This window comes from Boleophthalmus pectinirostris, unplaced genomic scaffold (assembly GCF_026225935.1).
Source record: "Boleophthalmus pectinirostris isolate CB_2022bp ecotype Guang Dong unplaced genomic scaffold, ASM2622593v1 HiC_scaffold_9, whole genome shotgun sequence".
In the NCBI taxonomy this organism is placed as follows: domain Eukaryota; kingdom Metazoa; phylum Chordata; class Actinopteri; order Gobiiformes; family Gobiidae; genus Boleophthalmus; species Boleophthalmus pectinirostris.
Genome location: NW_026571541.1, coordinates 9011161 through 9028919, shown reverse-complemented (window position 1 = coordinate 9028919; position 17759 = coordinate 9011161). Strand labels below are relative to the sequence as shown.

At 38.0% G+C, this 17759-nt stretch overlaps 1 protein-coding gene across 3 annotated transcripts in view; it reads left to right on the top strand.

Moving 5' to 3' along the window:
* The window catches only part of pik3cb (phosphatidylinositol-4,5-bisphosphate 3-kinase, catalytic subunit beta), a 116964-nt gene that overhangs the window by 757 nt on the left and 98448 nt on the right, over positions 1 to 17759 (top strand). The window contains exon 1 of one of the 3 annotated variants that reach the window (XM_055148096.1): positions 43 to 149. The exons of the other annotated variants lie outside the window; for them this stretch is intronic. The gene's annotated coding sequence lies outside the window, so the exon portion shown is untranslated. Of the gene's footprint in view, positions 1 to 42; positions 150 to 17759 lie in introns of those variants that run through there. 3 annotated transcript variants of the gene reach the window in all.

The following is a 17759-nucleotide window of genomic DNA, read 5'->3' as shown; positions in this document are numbered from 1 at the left end:
AGTCCTAACAATAAAGAGGATGTGAGGTTCTTTGTGGTTAATTCTACGACGTGTTTCTTTGGTTTCAGAGGAAACTGATCGTACTGAAGTTTGGGGACTTGGCTTCAGATTGTTAGCAGTTCTGGTAGATGGCAGAGTAAAAAGGCAAGGTACTTATTATGGCAGCCATTTGTAGGATATTAAATCATGTTGTTGTGCATTAGCTTTGGCGTTAGCTCTTACATTTTCCACATTAATACTGTAGGACATGGTAAAATCCATGGGTGGGCTATTAAGTTTGCAGGGGGTCCTTGAGAAATTTGGGGACAGTGGAGAGCTATACCAACTGCTGTAATCTTTTTTTTAATCTTTATTAAAACCATGTTCAGACCAAAGTGTGCCAGCTGTAATAGAAGAGTGAAGAAGAAATGTTATGTTTTGTTTTTTTCTTTGAGCCTTGAAAGTCTTTTCAAAGGTCAAACAATGACACTGGAATTTATAGGGCTGTAGGAAAATAAGACAGTTGATTGTATCTTAGCTGACTAAAATGTTTAAGTTTACTATTCATTTTATTTAGATTATAAGGATTTATATGGGACAACAGTCAAGTTAGTGAGTGAGTTAGCTGAAGATTTGTGGGTATTCCTACTTAAAAAGGCAGATTCAACTCATGATTGATGATGAAGTTGAGTCTGTCTTTAAATAAATACACTTTCCTAGAACTTTTTCTGCATAAATAGTAGTTTTTGCATGAACTTCCTTGCAGGTGTGTTCTTGTGAGTGCAGTTTGGGTCAGGTACACAAAGATACTTTATAGTTTTGCCACTCCTCCTTTTTTAGTTGACAACTGGCTTGGCAGTACATGTCTATAGGCGACCAAGAATTTCTTTAGTTGATTGCAGCTCTGGTTTAATGTGTGGAAGTAAACACAGTGGCTCAGTTGTTAATACTCATGTCTCACAGTGAGAAGGTTCCAGGTTCTTGTAGTAGATGAAGCTTATTGGACTATCTATTAAATTGTCTTTTAGCAGAAGTCTCATTGCTGGAAATTGATAACCCTGTACCTTACATTTTTGTAGCTCACAATGCACCTTTTTATTCCGTGCCAAATTTGGTGCCAAAGACCGGCTCTAGTAGAGACACACTGGACTCAAATGAACGGGGAATTCCTGAGAAGTCATCAGTCAACAGAAGTGTTCTTAGATCATCCACATCTTTGGTGTCATCTTTCTATTAAACTATTAAGTTACATTGACAAAGACATTAAAAGGGATAGAGCCTCATAGGGGCAGCAGTGGTGCGTGTCAGTGGAGTTGGGAAATCTGTCAAAAATGGATAATATCACATTTGATGAATTGGGCATGCGCAAAATTGAAATATTCATCATGTAGCCTAAAATAACTCTTTGTAGGCTGCAAAATAAGATGATTAAAAATGAAATCATGGCCCTCAATGTTGCTGTATTCTCAAATTAATGTTGTCTAAACAATATGTAGATAGGGGCGCCTTTGAAAAGCAAGTTTATAATAAACATCCTCCCAAAAATTAGAAATAAGGGTTTGCTTTGATTACTACCATCCAATTTGGCAGTTTACATGTCATTTAAAGTTACTAATCGACTCGTATGAGCTTTAAGCCATGTTACAATGCTGTTACCTCGTCAAAAAAACAAATCTGGAGTTCTGATTTGTTTCATTCACACATGTTTCAGTGACCCTGTGTTATTAGTCTGTGTATATCTCTAAAGATCAAAATGCTCTGGTCAACCTTGCGATGTCATGAACTGATGGTTTTCAAGCTAACAGCAACCTTTTAACTTTTTTTAGTAGAGATTGGCAATTCCAGGAAATCATCCAAATAATTCAAATGAAGGTTTAAGGAGTTTAAAAACACAGTGGAGCATTTCCTGTATTGCCACATGACATCAGATATGTTTATGATGAGAAAACCCCATAACCCAGATCAGAAAATAGCATAAACTGGAACATTTAGGTAATTTTAAAGGTCCAGAAATCAAAACATCATCAGATTCTGTTGTGCATGTGAACAAGGCAATTGACAAGTGGAAAAAAAGACTGAATCTCTGTTAGAATATGACTAAGCGCACAGTCCTAAAGCCACATCATCTGACTGAAGTAACATTTTGGGATTGGGTTTTCGTTTGGGCTGCTGCATGAAGCTCAGAAGATGCTCTAACCTTTCTTTGACACCTGTGGGGCTCACCATGGGGCAGCCTGAAAATGTCAACGCAACATGTTTCACTATAAATGAGGTTATGAGTACGCCACTGTAATTTATTCAGTGGGTTTGAGGTTAGATGTTATTCAGATATCGCAGCTAAAAAGTCCCTGCTGTTTTGTGCTCATTAGGTCAAATTTAACTGTAGTACAATGCGAAGACTTATACTTTTCACTTTGCCTCCGTGCATTTACCAACCACAAACCAAGATCCTTATAACACAAAGCACAGTGTGACCTTTTTTAATCATTAAAGTAATTTACGTATAAAAAAAAAAATACACAGAAACATTGCATTGTGGAACTTTTTTGGTGGAGGATCCATCAAATGCTTTTCTTTGTGGAGATATTTTAGCTTTTTCTAGAGTGTTTCACAGTGTGGCATTAAACCTTTCTATCTTCATGGCCAAGTTACAGGTCAGATCGGTAGAGAGGCGACCCAGCTTACAGTCAGAATTTAGTTTTTCGAGGTATTTTTGAGCTATAAAACTACCTGTAATTGAATAAATGTAAGCTAGAGCTGTTTAAAGTCATACTGAGGAATATTCTCTGCAGAGCGATGACGTATCCATAAAAACAAAACTGTGATGAACCCCCAACAGAAAAGTTAAACAGTGCGCTTTTTTAAAATATTATATGTCAAGTGCAGTCTTTAAAACTACCCCCACCTGTCCCCATTTGAAAAAGTACTTCTAAGTCAGTACTATTTTGGAAAGTATCGGTGTACATATGACATGACCTATTGTGCAAAATCGACTTTTTCGCGCTTTTAAACATGTTGCAATCGTTTTTCTTTCTCATGTGCCCACTCATAGTTGTATTTGGAGTGATTCATGCAAGTTTGAGTAATCTTCCGATCTCTACCCACTGTTTTCACTTCCACCGGGACACACCTACTGTTTGTACTTACTTACTTCATTCTCTAATTTAATTTTCTTAATCGGTAATAAGTGTAGGATTGGGCAGTGCTCCATAGCCTTTTTGGCACAGTTTCAGAGACTTTGTGTTCACACTGGACAAACACATGAGCTCTGTCATAAAGTCCATCTTTTTTCAGTTGAGGCTCCTTGCTCAAATAATGCCCTACCTCCTGAGGCAGATTTTGAAAAAGATATCCATGCATTTGTAACATCGCTCCTGGACTATTGCAATTCTTTGTATGTTGGGCTCCTGCAGCGCTTAGAACATGTCCAGAATGCTGCAGCTCATCTCCTGACTAATACTAAGAACCTGCACTGGCTCTATGCCTTATATCGAGTGCAATTAAAAATGTTATTAAATGCTTTCAAATGTTAACACACTATTTGTCCTGTCTATTTGAGGGAGTTACTGCAGCCCTGTACTCCACCCAGAGCCCTGAGAACAGCCGACCAGCTCCTGTTGGTCATGCCCAAAACTCGGCTCAAGACGAGAGGTGACAGAGGCTTTTCTGTGGCAGTGCCCAGACTGTGGCACAGCCTTCCTCTTCCTGTCAGATCCTCTCAGTCTGTAATGCAGTTTAAGACTAGACTGAAAACTCACCTCTTCTCCCTGGCATTTAGTACCAGCTAGTCAGGATATGTTGGTGTTTTACTGTAGTTTTCACGTTATCTGTATATATGTATATGTAACTGTTTCTTCTGTTTTGGTTGACTTTTTTGTGAAGCACTGTGCTATATAAGTAAACTTGAATTTCATTTAATTGAAAACAGTTGCGAGGCTGATCTGCATGTGGTCCTTCAGAGCAGTACTTGTGTTGTGATGATGTTAATGCCGACATCAGCTCCCATTGGACCCTACAGTTTTCCAACACAGAAATCAGCAGACCTGTTTCTTTTATAACTTTGTATTAGAGCCTTATTGCGATTTAAATGTCCAAATGATAACATAATGATTCATGGATGTCGTAGATTATAACTATCTAGCAGACACAAGCACAACTTGTCTCTCATCCGTGTTCTAATGTTGTTTCCTCATGACAGAGATACCTGCAGTTTTGTTTTGTTTCATTGACATGTTCAACACACAAACCCTGCATATATAGGCTGTGTTCATCGCTCAGACTCAGAACACTGTGTTCCAGCTTGTGACATCATGTGACAATACAGGAAGTGCTCCACTATGTTTTAAACTCCATACACCTTCACTAAAATCATTTGGATTATTTCAGACATAGAATTGACAATCTCACACTAAGATGCAGACAGACTAATAATAAAAAAAAGCTATACAGCCACTTATAATTGAATAAATGTAAGGTAGCACTCTTTAATGTCATACTGAGGAATATTCTAAGCAGAGCAATGACATATCCATAGAAACAAGACTGTGATGGACCCCCATATGAAAATTTACGGTTACTCAAACATGGGTGAATGAAACAAATCACAACTCTTGAGCAGGTAACATTAAATTTTGCATAATATAGTACCTTTTTAAAGGGACAGTCTGGAACTTTGGACATAGGACCTAATTTCCTAGATAGCCAGAGTATTGGAGAAGTGTAGAGACACTTTTTAAAATATTCCATCCAGTCCTTGTATTTGCAGAGGTTACTGGTGCTAGGCTAGTGCATGTCAATGGCCATAGTTAGCCTGCCACAAAAAAAAAAACAGTCTTACCCACTCCACAAAACACCCGAAGCAAATCTGTTTTTACACCAGACTGTTGATGTGAATGTGTGTGTTAACAGAATAATTTTAGAAATAAAACCAACCTTGCATTTGAAGGATTTATGTGTGAGCAGTAGCAGCGAGTTGTACTTCCTGTTAGAAAGTTTGGCAGCGGCGGACTGATATCACCTAGCACCTATCTTGGCGGCAAAGTAAAATTTCACTGCTGCTGAGAAAATAGTCCCTCAACATGCGACGGTTCATGCGATGCAAGGTTAGTTTTTTTTTCAAACATTATTCTATCAAGACAGACATTCACATCGACAATGGTGTAATAATAGATTTGCTTCGGGTGTTTTGTGGAGTGGGTAAAACTGTTTTTAGTGGCAGGCTAACTATGGCCATTGACATGCACTAGCCTAGCACCAGCGACCTCTCCAAATACAAGGACTGGATGGAATATTTTAAAAACTGTCTTCACACGTCTCCAACACTCTGGCTCACTAGGAAATGAGGCCCGATGACCAAAATTCTGGGCTATCTCTTTAACATTTGAAAAATTGAAAGGTGAACTGCAATTTTATGTATCAAATATCTTGAAAGTAAGTCTACTCTAAACTTTAAACTGAATTACTCATTTCACAATATTCTATCCGTTGAAAGCTGAGTTACAGTGGCAGAGATGAGCTATAACCACCCACAATAGAAGTAGATTGATGGTTCGTTCACTCTACTCTCTCCAGCTGCCAAAACAACCTTAGCAGAGTGAATAAAACCTGGATCGCAATATTGAAAAGCTCTTATGTGGACTACTACGCTGCCCTTCACTTACAATATAATTCCCATTACTACCCTGAGTCTCCCAATGTCTCCTTCAACCACACACACTTCCTGCTTTTAGACTGTTAGAAGCTATTGCATAACATCCCTTTCAAGCGTAGTACGTGTACGTAAGCCTGTCAATTTTTTACTATGAGCAGAGCACAGTACAGTATATGGCGTTCATATCTGCGCCCAGGCTCCTTCTGTAGTACTTTAAATTGAAAAACAAGCAGCAGCTCTCATGATCGGTGATAAAAGTGTATGAGCGTTTGATTGGTGAGTAGGTAGCAAGAATTCTGTGCGTTGCTAAAGCAGGCCGTGACCTGCCGAAGAATGCAGAGGAGAGGGAAACGGGAGTGGGACAGAGCCAAACGTGATTAGATGAACCAAACGTGAAAGGTGAATAGTGGGAGGAAGATCTAAAGATTTTAAGATCTGCATTGTGAACGTGTAAACAGACAAAGTGTGCTTGGATAGTGCTTCATATCAACACGAAACCGCTGACAGTTACGATTTTGATCAAGATCTTTTCAATTAATTCAATACAGTCATTGATTTTTGTAAAGCCAATAACAGCAGTGGCCTCATAGGGATTAACAAAATGTACTCAACCAAAAAAAATTTAGAAAATCAAACATTAAAACAACATTCTTAGGAAACGAGGGTCTGATATACAGGTGGATTAACCAATCAGAGAAACGCACGGTCTGTTCTTGTCAAAGCAAACATGGCAGGTTCTCACAGATAAAGCATAGGACTGACATACAGCGCAACCAAAAAACGTACTTATCTCAGTTAAAAGAAGTGTGTATATTTTGTTTTGAATGATATGAAAATCGAGATGTGGTGGTTTGGTTGGACCGACTCAAGTCTATTGTCCGATTCCAGATCCTTTTGGATCGAGATGTAACGATATCCAAATCTCTTGGCACAGTGTTTTCATGATGTAACTATAGACACAACTCGCAGTATGATATTTTGTGGAGGCAAAATAGTGCTTGTAGTACCTCCTCCGTTTTTGAAATGCCTTGACAAGTCTTTGGTTCTGTCATTATCCAAAAAATTAAAAGTTCCATTTTACACAATTTATTCTTGTGAATTTTAAACCATTTATAATGTTGTTACCTCATCACAAACATACCCAGAGTTGTGTTTTGTTTCATTTACACATGTTTGCGTAACCCTTTTTTACTAGCGTTTCTACATCTCCAAAGCTCGAAATACTTCCACCTTGTGATGTCATATATTCCTTTTTACTGTTAGTTTAGTAGAGATTGGCAGTTATAAGGCTGACATCATCCAAATGATTCTGGTGAAGTTGTCTGGAGTTTAAAAACACTGTGGAGGATCATGGTCTATGTACTTCCCTCTGTATTTAGCTATTGCTGCACTATAACAACATTTCAGTTATTGTTACATCCCTACTTCTGGATTTGAACAGAATGTAGAAGGTCACTGGCTGGTTAAGCAAATACGTAACTGCAACATTTTGTCCCTGGAGACAACTTTGATGACTAAACCTGAGTCTGCTTTTATTGAATTCATAAAAACAAAATCAATATTTGACAAATTAAATGGCCCATATTGGTCTATGTTCTTCTCTCAAATATAAAACACTCTGTTCCTTCTTGTGGTGTCATTTTGTAATCCAGGATGTGCTCCACTGTGTTTTTGTACTCTGTATGCCTTCACAAGAATCATTTGGATGATTTCAGCCCTGGAATTGCCAATCTCTACTGAACTAAAGGTAAAAGGTGATCTACTGCTTCATGACATCGGAAGGTGGAACAGCATTTTGAGTTTTGGAGATGTAGACAGACTAATAATAAAGAATGAATGAAACAAAACACAACTCCAGGTATGTTTTTGATGGCTTAAAGCTCACAATAACTGATTTTACGTGATGTAGAACCCTTTAAACATCATATTTCTTTACACACATTGAACTCCTTGTTGTTTTCCTAATAGCGTTGAGCCCTGTTCTCCTGCACCCGCCTCCTGTTTGTGACGCGGAGCACCTCGGTGTGAAGGCGTGACATGTTTTTATCACACGTGCTTCAAATGTGAATCACCACCACACCAACCTACATAATGGGCCTTCAAAAACTCCAGTATTTTCCATGGTTTCTAATATTCACTTCAAATTAGGCAACAGAATATTGTATGAAGTCACTGTTCATTTGTAGGGCTAATGAAATATAACATACAATCTCAATGCCTGTCCATGTCAACACTAAGGAATAGACTCTATACCAAATACAAATTCCGATACCATGTTGATAATAACAAACACTCTTTCTTTAGACAATAGAATGTGATTTTCAACATTAAATAGTAAATCTGTGTAATCACTTAGTGGTTGAGGTAAGTTCCATAGTGGTCCATGGGCGTATACTAGTGTATGTGCTCTTATACTTGTTCTGATACAGTTCAAGATTATTCTGAAGCTACTCAGGAAAGTTTTATATGAGTATCTAGTTTTGATGCTATTTTTAGTATCGATTTAATATCTGATTTTTGATACTTTTGACCACGCTACCTTCATCAGATCATTGTTAATCGTACAGTTTGAGGTTTCATCAGATCATTGTTTGTTAATCGTACAGTTAGAGGTCTCATCAGATCATTGTTTGTTAACTGTACAGTTGACTACCTAAATACACCTCTCAGGTTATTAAGGCTAAACGATTTTGTCAAAATATCTTAATGTAATTTTTTCTCACAAACATGATGATTACATTTGCAGTTAATGTTTTAGGTTTTGTTTAAGTTCCACATTTTAAACATGTCAGGAGCATCAACATATGACAGAAGACTGAAATATGACTACAAGGATACCAGATTATAATTGGCAGGACCTTTTGTTGTTTCTGTTGTTTACATAGACTGATATATGGGTTGGCTGATATTTGTTTGTTATTAGGTTTCTTTTTCAGACCAAGAGTTTGTTTTCATACCTGACAGTTTGGAATGCTCACTAGCGGTCTTCCTCAGATTGGCCACATGATGTTGCTCTGACGTGTCCGGTCAGCTGATTTAAACAGATTTTGTTGCTGTCTTCCTACCAGAGGAGGGAGGATGACGGCACCAGCTGCAGTCCGTCTTCCTCAGGACAGTATCCCAGATGTGTGAGAGTAAAAAGATCCCCTCGTCCCGGTTTATAGTCCCGTGGGCATGTTTCCTTATTCCAATTGCCTCTTTAATCCAGTGACGATGTTTGTTTTCCTCTGTCCCAATGATGTTCGCTCCGTCCCAGTCCATAATGTGGTTCTCTCGTTTACAGTGGTCAAAAATGACAGATTTGAGTTGTTTCTGTTCTGCTCGTCTTCACACCTTCACTGTTTCTTTCTCGTATTCTGTTCTGTCTCTCTTGTTCACTCTGAGGAAGTGCACTAGTGAGCAGTCAAAATTGTCAGGTATGAAAACAAACTCTTGGTCTGAAAAAAAAAACCTCAACATAAATTTTCGGAAGACCAAATGAACCTCATTGACAATATTTGGGCTTTTTATAGCAGATATCGGGCTTAAATCTTCAGCAGATATTTTGTTTTGGTCATAGCTTTATATTAACACTTTAATATGGAGGGATTGCTGCACAAAACGTGATTACACAATTCTTTTTTGGGGGGTGTGGATCAAATATTGGTTTGAAATATCATCTTATCGACCATCGGTTGCTCTATATTATAAACAATCAGTATCCTACCGTGAAAAAAAACATAAAAACATGTTTGTGGATTCTTCTGTTATTCAGTCAGTGGATTTTCAAATGAATTTCTTTTCCCTGGATGGCACAGGCATACAGTAATTATCCTGCGTTTCAATTTGCAAGATTATTCAGGCAAGTTATGTGAGAAGATATAGAGAGCTTGAGATGTCATTTTCATGGCAGTGCTGAGAACTATATTACCCAATAAAATTAAAGTGTTAGAACTTGTCCAAATTAGGGCTACAAGATGAATCACAATTGAATCAAAATCAGAACTTGAATGGATGCAATTAGCAAATTGCAAAGGCTGCAGTTTTTGAAAGTACCATCATTTCCTCCACAAACAAAATATCCGGTCTTATTCTCCAGATCCACTCGTCTTTGTAAAGTTTTGGCAAAGCATGTGGTTCTGGCAAGTTGTTAGTTTAGATATGTACAAACATGTTCCGAAATCTGATTCTTGTTTTGGTTGTCATTTCATATTTGGCCTTAGTCACAATTGTGTAACTTTTGACAAAACAAAAACAACATTTCGGATATTACATAAGCATTTTTTTATCCATGCGTCTTCACCGCCTGTATTGACTAATGGCACGCAGTCGTTTCCTGGATCACCTTTCGATCTTCTATTTTTGGTGTAGCTCCTGGTTGAACTATTGATCATCCTCTCGTGTTTGTCCATGAGTTTGATGCATAAGAATGTCTCTAGTGACTTTGAGATAATGCTGTTTGACTTCAATACATTTCTGTCAATATGAGTTTCACTTAATCTCAATCTGTTGTGGCAATAGGGAGAGTAGTCTGTTTAATTATGGACTCCCTTAAAGCTGCATTGCGCAATTTTTCTGGGGGAGGGTCCGCTACCTGCATATCTCCATGGAAATGTTATTGCTTTGTCTAGAATGTTCCACTGTATAGAATAAACCTATCTATCATTAAGGAGACAAGTTACAGCATAAGCTACATTACAGTTCAGATCTGTGGACAGGCGCCTCTATTCACAGAAGGTGTTGTTGCCTTGTTTTTTAAAAAGGAATTCTTGTATCCTTGAGCAATAGTAACATCCATAATGACTACATGCTAGATTAATATGTATAATGCCAGGTCATATGTAGTGGTGTAAAAATATTGAAATATCGATATATAGTATAATTTAATGTGATGATACAGTATCACTTCACATCTTCACTGTTTTGATGAGTAAAATGTTTTGCTTTCTTATTAACTTTGCAGAAGAAGTGGTTTAACAAAAACTTTTAGTCCCACAGCCATGATTTAGCCTTTATTTTTTTATTTAACCATATCGAATCATTTTGAAATATATTGTATCGAATCGAAAGTGCACTGTATTGAGGTATGTATTGTATCTGCAACTTCTTAATGATACCCAGCCCTAGTCAGATGGAACATTCCAGGGAAAACTGTCATCTCCATGTTGTCAAGCGGGTGGTGGACTCTCCACCTGAAAAGTTGTTGTGGAGTGCACCTTTTAAGTCATCTGAGTCAGATGAGTTGCTAATCATGCTTAAGTTGAATCATTTTGCCTGTGGCCCACCACTGTCTTTTGTTTTGATTTTATTTTTAAATCAGTTTCTTTATTGTTGTAAATGGCAGTGGTAGTGTGGGTAGCATTCATGATGCTCTAAAAGGACAACGGGCTGACAAAAACAAGGTATTTTTCACAGTACTTGCACAAAATCATATGGTGAGTGCAGAAAATAACCATATGTCTGGGTACTGCTTATGACACTGTATTGAGGAGAAGGTTAAGGTACTTTCAAAATAATATTATGATGCCTGGTGGGTCCTGGGAGAGATAAGAACGGCTGTAAAGAAATAGAAATGGATTTTATGAACATTGTAGCTCTGTTGTGTCATTCTGATTCATTGATGATTTGCAGTGATGTCACTGTATTGTCAGAATGTTCAGCAATTACCATTGAGACACAATGAACACATTAGCAAACACTGTCAGAACAGAATGTTTGTCTGAAAAACAAAAAACAAAACAAAATAGATTTAAATAACTCATTGGTCATGTTTACGTGTTGGCTAGAGCTTCTAACAGAGTAGTGCCTTCTGTTAGTGTTCAGTTAGTTGATGCCATTAGCTGCAATGTGTCAATAGAGAAATACTGAAAAAAGCATTTATTGTTCAGTTACTGGTACGGAACATTTAGAAATTGAAATGTTCCCGGCCTTAGTCTCTTATTATCTAATCTCATCACATTATGACTCTTTACAACATGATGCACAACAACACGTCTGAAAATAGAAGACTTAGTTGTATGCAATTGTAACACAACATTGAGATCGCCTGGTTTGGAGAGCTCTGTTTTCCCTTCTGGTGATGAGAGGGTCTCCATGGTGATCCATCGTGTGAGCAGGCTGTTGTAGGATGTCCCACCCACCCTCCCTCCGCTGAGTGAGCATGTGCCAACCATGTCATATGTGACACTGGTCCAGGCCCAAAGGAGAGACGCACATTAGACTTTTGGATTCATGACGGTTTTACTATTGCGAATTGAATCCCTCAGGTTTTCCCGGGTTCTGCAACAGATACTCAATTTACTTCGGTTTACTATAGGGCTGCAACATTCATGACCAGTAGACTATAAAAAAATATTGTTGCCATAAATTTATTTTGATATCCATGGTCAGTTATCTGGACTATATAGACAGCGGCATCATTGAATCAGAATGTCAAAAGAATCAACCTTAAATATGACATTAAATACATTTTATTCATACATTTTCTCCATTTACAAGCCCTTAGTCACCATTTCCACCTTAATCTGGTTGATGACATATTTAAATGTACAATAGAAATAACTCTTTGAATAGTCATCTAATCAAAAAATGTGTCACTTGACGAGTCAGCTGACGACTAAAGTAATCATTAGTTGCAGACCATGTTTACATCTGTGGTCAAAATGAAAGAAGTTAACCTGTTCTCAAGTTTCATTCTCAGGTTACAACATCTAATCTTGATCTGTACCTGTGACAGTCTGCTAATCTGGAGTTAGGTCATTTTGTAAATATGTAGCCTATTTATTCTTATTCTTATTGTATGCCTAAGTATAAGTTTGTTTGTTTTTTTTAGTTTAATTCACATGTCACTTAAGGCCAGGAAGTGTAAATGGAATTGGTTAAAGGTATTTTTTCATGATTTAGAGTCTTTACAGTCTAGATAGTATGGATAGTGTTGTCACGATACTAAAATTTCGATCTCGATTTGGATAGCAAGGATGAGACTTAATACTCAGTAGTAGTTTTCAGCATTTCAGCATGGTAGCACTTTCTTTTATATTACCATGGGGTCTTATATCTGTTATTTCTCAGTGGTCCATGGGCATATATTAGTCTATATGTTCTTAGGCTATGTTCAGACTGCAGGTCTTAATGCTCAGTTTGGCTTTTATCATGAAATCTAATGTTTTTATGAGGTCGTTTACATTTCCAATTAAATGCGACTTGTATGTGATCTCCAGTGTGAACTTTAAACACCCCAAAATTGTCCCGTATGAGCATTGGAAGACACGACAACATCACACACAGTGAGTGTGCACAGTGTTTACAGAAGTAGCCTAAACGCTGGGCTTGCCGGGTCTCCCAAAATACGGTCCAGTAAAATGGACAGGTTACATGTCCACGACCGCTTTGTTTGTTTGAGTCTTTAGCCTCCTTGTATTTGGCTCACAGTCTTTATTTTTTGTTAACATTGGAGCCAGGACCGCCTATAGCTGCACTCGGCCTTTTCTTTGGCAATAATTTAAAAAACTAAGACCTCTCGAATTTGACCTGAATACAGCAGCGATCCCCCCAAATATGAATAAACTCGCTAACCTTGCTTTCCCTCCATTGACTAGACTCTGAACCTGACGTGTAGGTGAGATGAATGCGACCTGGCCGTTCAGACTGAAGTCGCATGTCAAAAGATCAGATATGTATCGGTTTTAGGAGCACATATCCAAGTGACCTGGGTCACATTTGAAAAAATCTTATCTGTATCATTCAGACTGTCATTAAAAGATCAGATACAGGTCGGATTTGGGTCACTTCAGGCTGCAGTCTGAACGTAGCCTTAGACTCGTTCTGATAGAGCTCATTCTAAAGCTATTCTGGAAAGGTTCAATTCTATTTTACGATTGTGAATTTTTTTAGTATTGGTACTTGCTCAAATGAGTATCTAGTTCCGATACTAGTGTTAATATTGATTAGCTTCTGATTTTCAATACTTATGACAACTCTAGTCCAGATAAGAATTCTTTTCAATGACCTAAATAATCACACTTATTAACTGAAAGATCTTAAACTTTTTTTTTAATCACCACAGGTAGCGGCAGCACCAGAGGGTATTGTCATTAACTGAAGTGTTTTGTTGTTTTCCAAAATTCTTTTAAACTACATTTCACAGTAACTCCATGTGACCTGTGGCTGATCAGGCTGTGTTGTAATTTTGGTGTGACAGTTCGGTTGTGTCACTACCTTTTGTCGCTCTGACCCCCCTCCCTCCCCCATCTCCTTCTTTCTCTCTCTGTTTCTGCTCTGAAGGACCTTTGCTCGGCTCCAGATAACTCATTTACCAGGGGGACGATCTACTCCAGTACACCCCCCCAGGCGAAAATCAATACTGACTAAAGACATTCTTACAGAGTAGTAAGTTCTTTAGCTGCAGATGGAGGTGTTGTCGTTCTGATTTGCTTGGACTCTTAATTTGGTAACTATTTAAGATGGTCTACTAAAGAAATTCTTGGTTGACTAAAGATATATTCTTGGCATTGATTCATGATTATAGGGTGTGGCATGGGGCTGCCAAAAGCTTTGAAAAATGATTAGGATCTTGCACTTAACTATGCATAGTAATGAAAATAATTAAGTAGTAAATGGCACCTTCATAAGTGACAATAAAAACTGCAAAGTCACTCTCACATTTAAAGCCATCTCAATCCGTGTATCATTCATTCATCTGTTTTTCAGAATAAAACAATAAGAAAACTATTTTCTTCATTATTTGTCTCCAAAATCAAAATGAAAAAAAAAAAACGGATAATGATTAGTTTTTTTCAGTTTTTCGATTTTGTGTTGAAATGAATAATGGAAAAAACGAGTAATGAGTAACGGGTGTTTCCTGTTTCCACAACTTAAACTGTAATGCCGGACTTTTGCCACGCATACGGACTGAACCAGGACTAAACCAGGACTAAACTGGTCTCAGTCCCGGTCTCGGTCTCAGTTCTGATCACCCGACAGTCTACGTGGGCGCACTTTCAGGCCTGTCCCGACGTTCAGTCCTGGTTCAGTCCTGGTTCAGTTCCTGGTTCAGTTCTGGTTCAGTCCTGGTTCAGTCCTGGTTCAGTTCTGGTTCAGTCCTGGTTCAGTCCTGGTTCAGTCTGTATGCGGTGCAAAAGTCCAGCATCGCAGTTTAAGTCACGGAAACGATTTCCGTTATTTATTTAAACACACAAAAAAATAAAAAAATAAAAAAAATAAATTGTTATCTGTTTTTTTCATTTTCTTATTTTTTATTTAATTCATAAAGTGTAAAAAGACATCAACAGTGTCACAACATCAAACATACAAGAAATGAATGAAAAGGAGCAGAAAGAAGAATAATCTTATGGTATCTGTCTCCTCTTCCTTTTTAAAGACAATACATCAACACCAATGGATACTAAACATTTCAGATCATTACATTTCAGTTCAGGCATAATTATTAATCAGTTGCAAACAGAAATCTTCACTTTTATGCGCAACTTAGTTTCCTTTTTCATATATACACATTGCACTGGATTTTATGTATTTTTTAAAATGCCATCATTGTACTTGATTTTTTTATATCTTTGTCAAGACTATTCCCCAAACATGGATACACGGAGTTATCTCACGCCAAGCTTTCTTCTTTCAGATGTTGTGCATAAAAATTCTTATAATCCTAATAAATCCTAATAAAATAATTGTTAATAACTAATTATGAAAGCACCAATCCAGCTTTTTCAGTTCCAGTATTGATCTTTATATTACAGTTGTAAGTATATGCAGATACTCGATATTATCCGATACCAGTGCTGAGAGTGAAAACAGCATTTATTATCTTTTAAAGTCTTCAAAAGGGCAACCGTTGGGCTTAGAACTACTGCAGCAATTATGTTGTCCTATTTTATTCCTGTTTTAGCCCTGGGTTAGACCTGGTGTATTCTCAGTAGACCTGCTTCGAATCTTGTGCTACTCAAAAGGTCAAACGTGTTCTTAGGTGGTGCTTTGTGTGAAAACTTTGAGAACCACTGGCCTATTGTCGCGTTAGCATGCTAGCAGCTGTTGTGGTGCTTGAGGCCTATTCGCTGCTATTGTTTTAGACGTACAGACAGAGCCCTGTTGTTTACGGCGAGGTCGCGATGACGCATAGCTATAATGTAACGACCCTTAAAGCACCGCTGGTCTGTTAAAGTGCATGTGCTGGGGCATTCCTGCTGCATTCTTTCCCTGTTCAGCTCATTAGACAAATCGCCTTTGCGTTCCAGACTTTCCTATATCACAGTGTTCAGGGCACAGCGTGGACTTTATGACTAAGCTGTTTCAGAGCACTCAAACAGCACTTCAAATGATTCAGTTGGTAAATCGTAAAGTTCTGCTGTTCTCTTGGTTACATGTATTCTGCAAGTAGAGTTTGTACAATATCTTATGGTTATCTCGTAGTTTAGACCTCTAGTTTCGTTGTTCATAAGTTAACGCCGTGTACGTTTAAATGTGCACTGTGTAATCTTTCTTCATGCTTATCTCCACGGAGATTTTATTGCTTTGCCTGTAATCTTTCACAGTGTGGCATTAAACGGCATGGTGGTGCAGCGGTTATTGGTCTCAACTCACAGCAAGAAGGTCTTTGGTTTGATTCTGGGCCAAAGTAGGGCATTTCAGTGTGGAGTTTGCATGCTCTCCCTGTGCTTGCAAAGCTTTCCTCCAGGTGCTCCAGTTTTCCCTACCACTAAGAAAACACATGTACAAAAGGGTTCCCCCTGGGGCCAGGACTCTGAGAAAGAGATTCTTAATCTCAGCGGGACTATCATGATTAAATAAGGGCCAATAGTCATAATAACCTTAATTATTTAGTTTTTTTTTTCACTTTCAGGTGTTTTTATTGTTAGTGAAATACCTGATAAAAATGCGTGATCAATGGGAGCGAGGTGACCATAGATCTGGACCTGTAGTTTGTTCTGGTGGTATCATCTAAGGGTTCCCACGGTCATGGAAATTCTGGTAAAGTCATGGAATTGTAGTATCTCTATTACAGCGTTCAGTTAAATTATCATTACGCTATTATGATTATTTCTGAATGTATGCGCCTTTTTGTTTAAAAGAGATGACAATAAATGCACTGACAGTATTTTTAATGTCAAAAACTATAATACCAATGTACCAACTATAGTAAGGTGAGTGGAAAGAGTTAACATTTCATATTTAGCCCTAAAAGTCTGATCAATTCTACACATGTAGGTGCCGTAAAGTCATGGAAAATTCACTTAAGGTCAGGAAAAAAGTCATGGAAAAGTTTTGAATTTTTTTCAGTGAAAGAGAGTGTGAACCCAGTCACCTGCTTATCTTCATGGAGATACACAGACTAAATGCCATACTGAGGAACATTCTCCATGCAGACAAGGTGGTTGATCCTCCACCAAAAAGCTTCATAGTGCACTTTTAAATCTCTACTGCATTGTGAGCTTTCAGGATAGGTAATAAATCTGTTTAAATTATCATTATTTTATTAAATGATTTCAGAATAACTCCCTCCTCTGGATAATGTCATTTCGATGATTGAGTTTACTAATCATCAGTGCACTGGCTCTTCAGGCTTTGCAATTTGTGCTTTAAACATTTTCAGCACATGTTTGCTTTCGACAGTGATGGGGAAAACACTCACACTCTGACAGTAATAGCCTTCAGAGGTCAAGAGTTGAGCTGGACTTGTTAAAGAAGAGACAGAGAAAAGGAGATGGAGAGAGAGGGGGAGGGATAGTGGAGGGATGAAGGTAGAGAGAGGGAGGGGGGTATCTGCTCCTGTAGCTCCAGTCGTTTTGCCCTGTGCATTCCCAACATTCCAGTGCTGTGCAGGAGGACGGCAGGGCGTGTGATGGGACGCTGCACGAAACTATCAGACCCCACACTGTTCCACCAGAGATAAAACTTTAAAAGGCCTTTTACTTCAGACCATTCTTTAGTTTAGTATAAATTATGCAGTACAAATATGATTCTTGAAACGCACTTTTTATTAGATTGGGATTTTTTTGTTGTGTTTTGTTTTCATTTCATTTGTCCCCATAGCAAAACTGAGAATATTTTTGGTTCAGTTCACTTCCCTTCTACTCAAAATTGTATTTAGCTTGATTCATGCATAACAAATGTTGAAGTACAGTATATTGCTGATGAA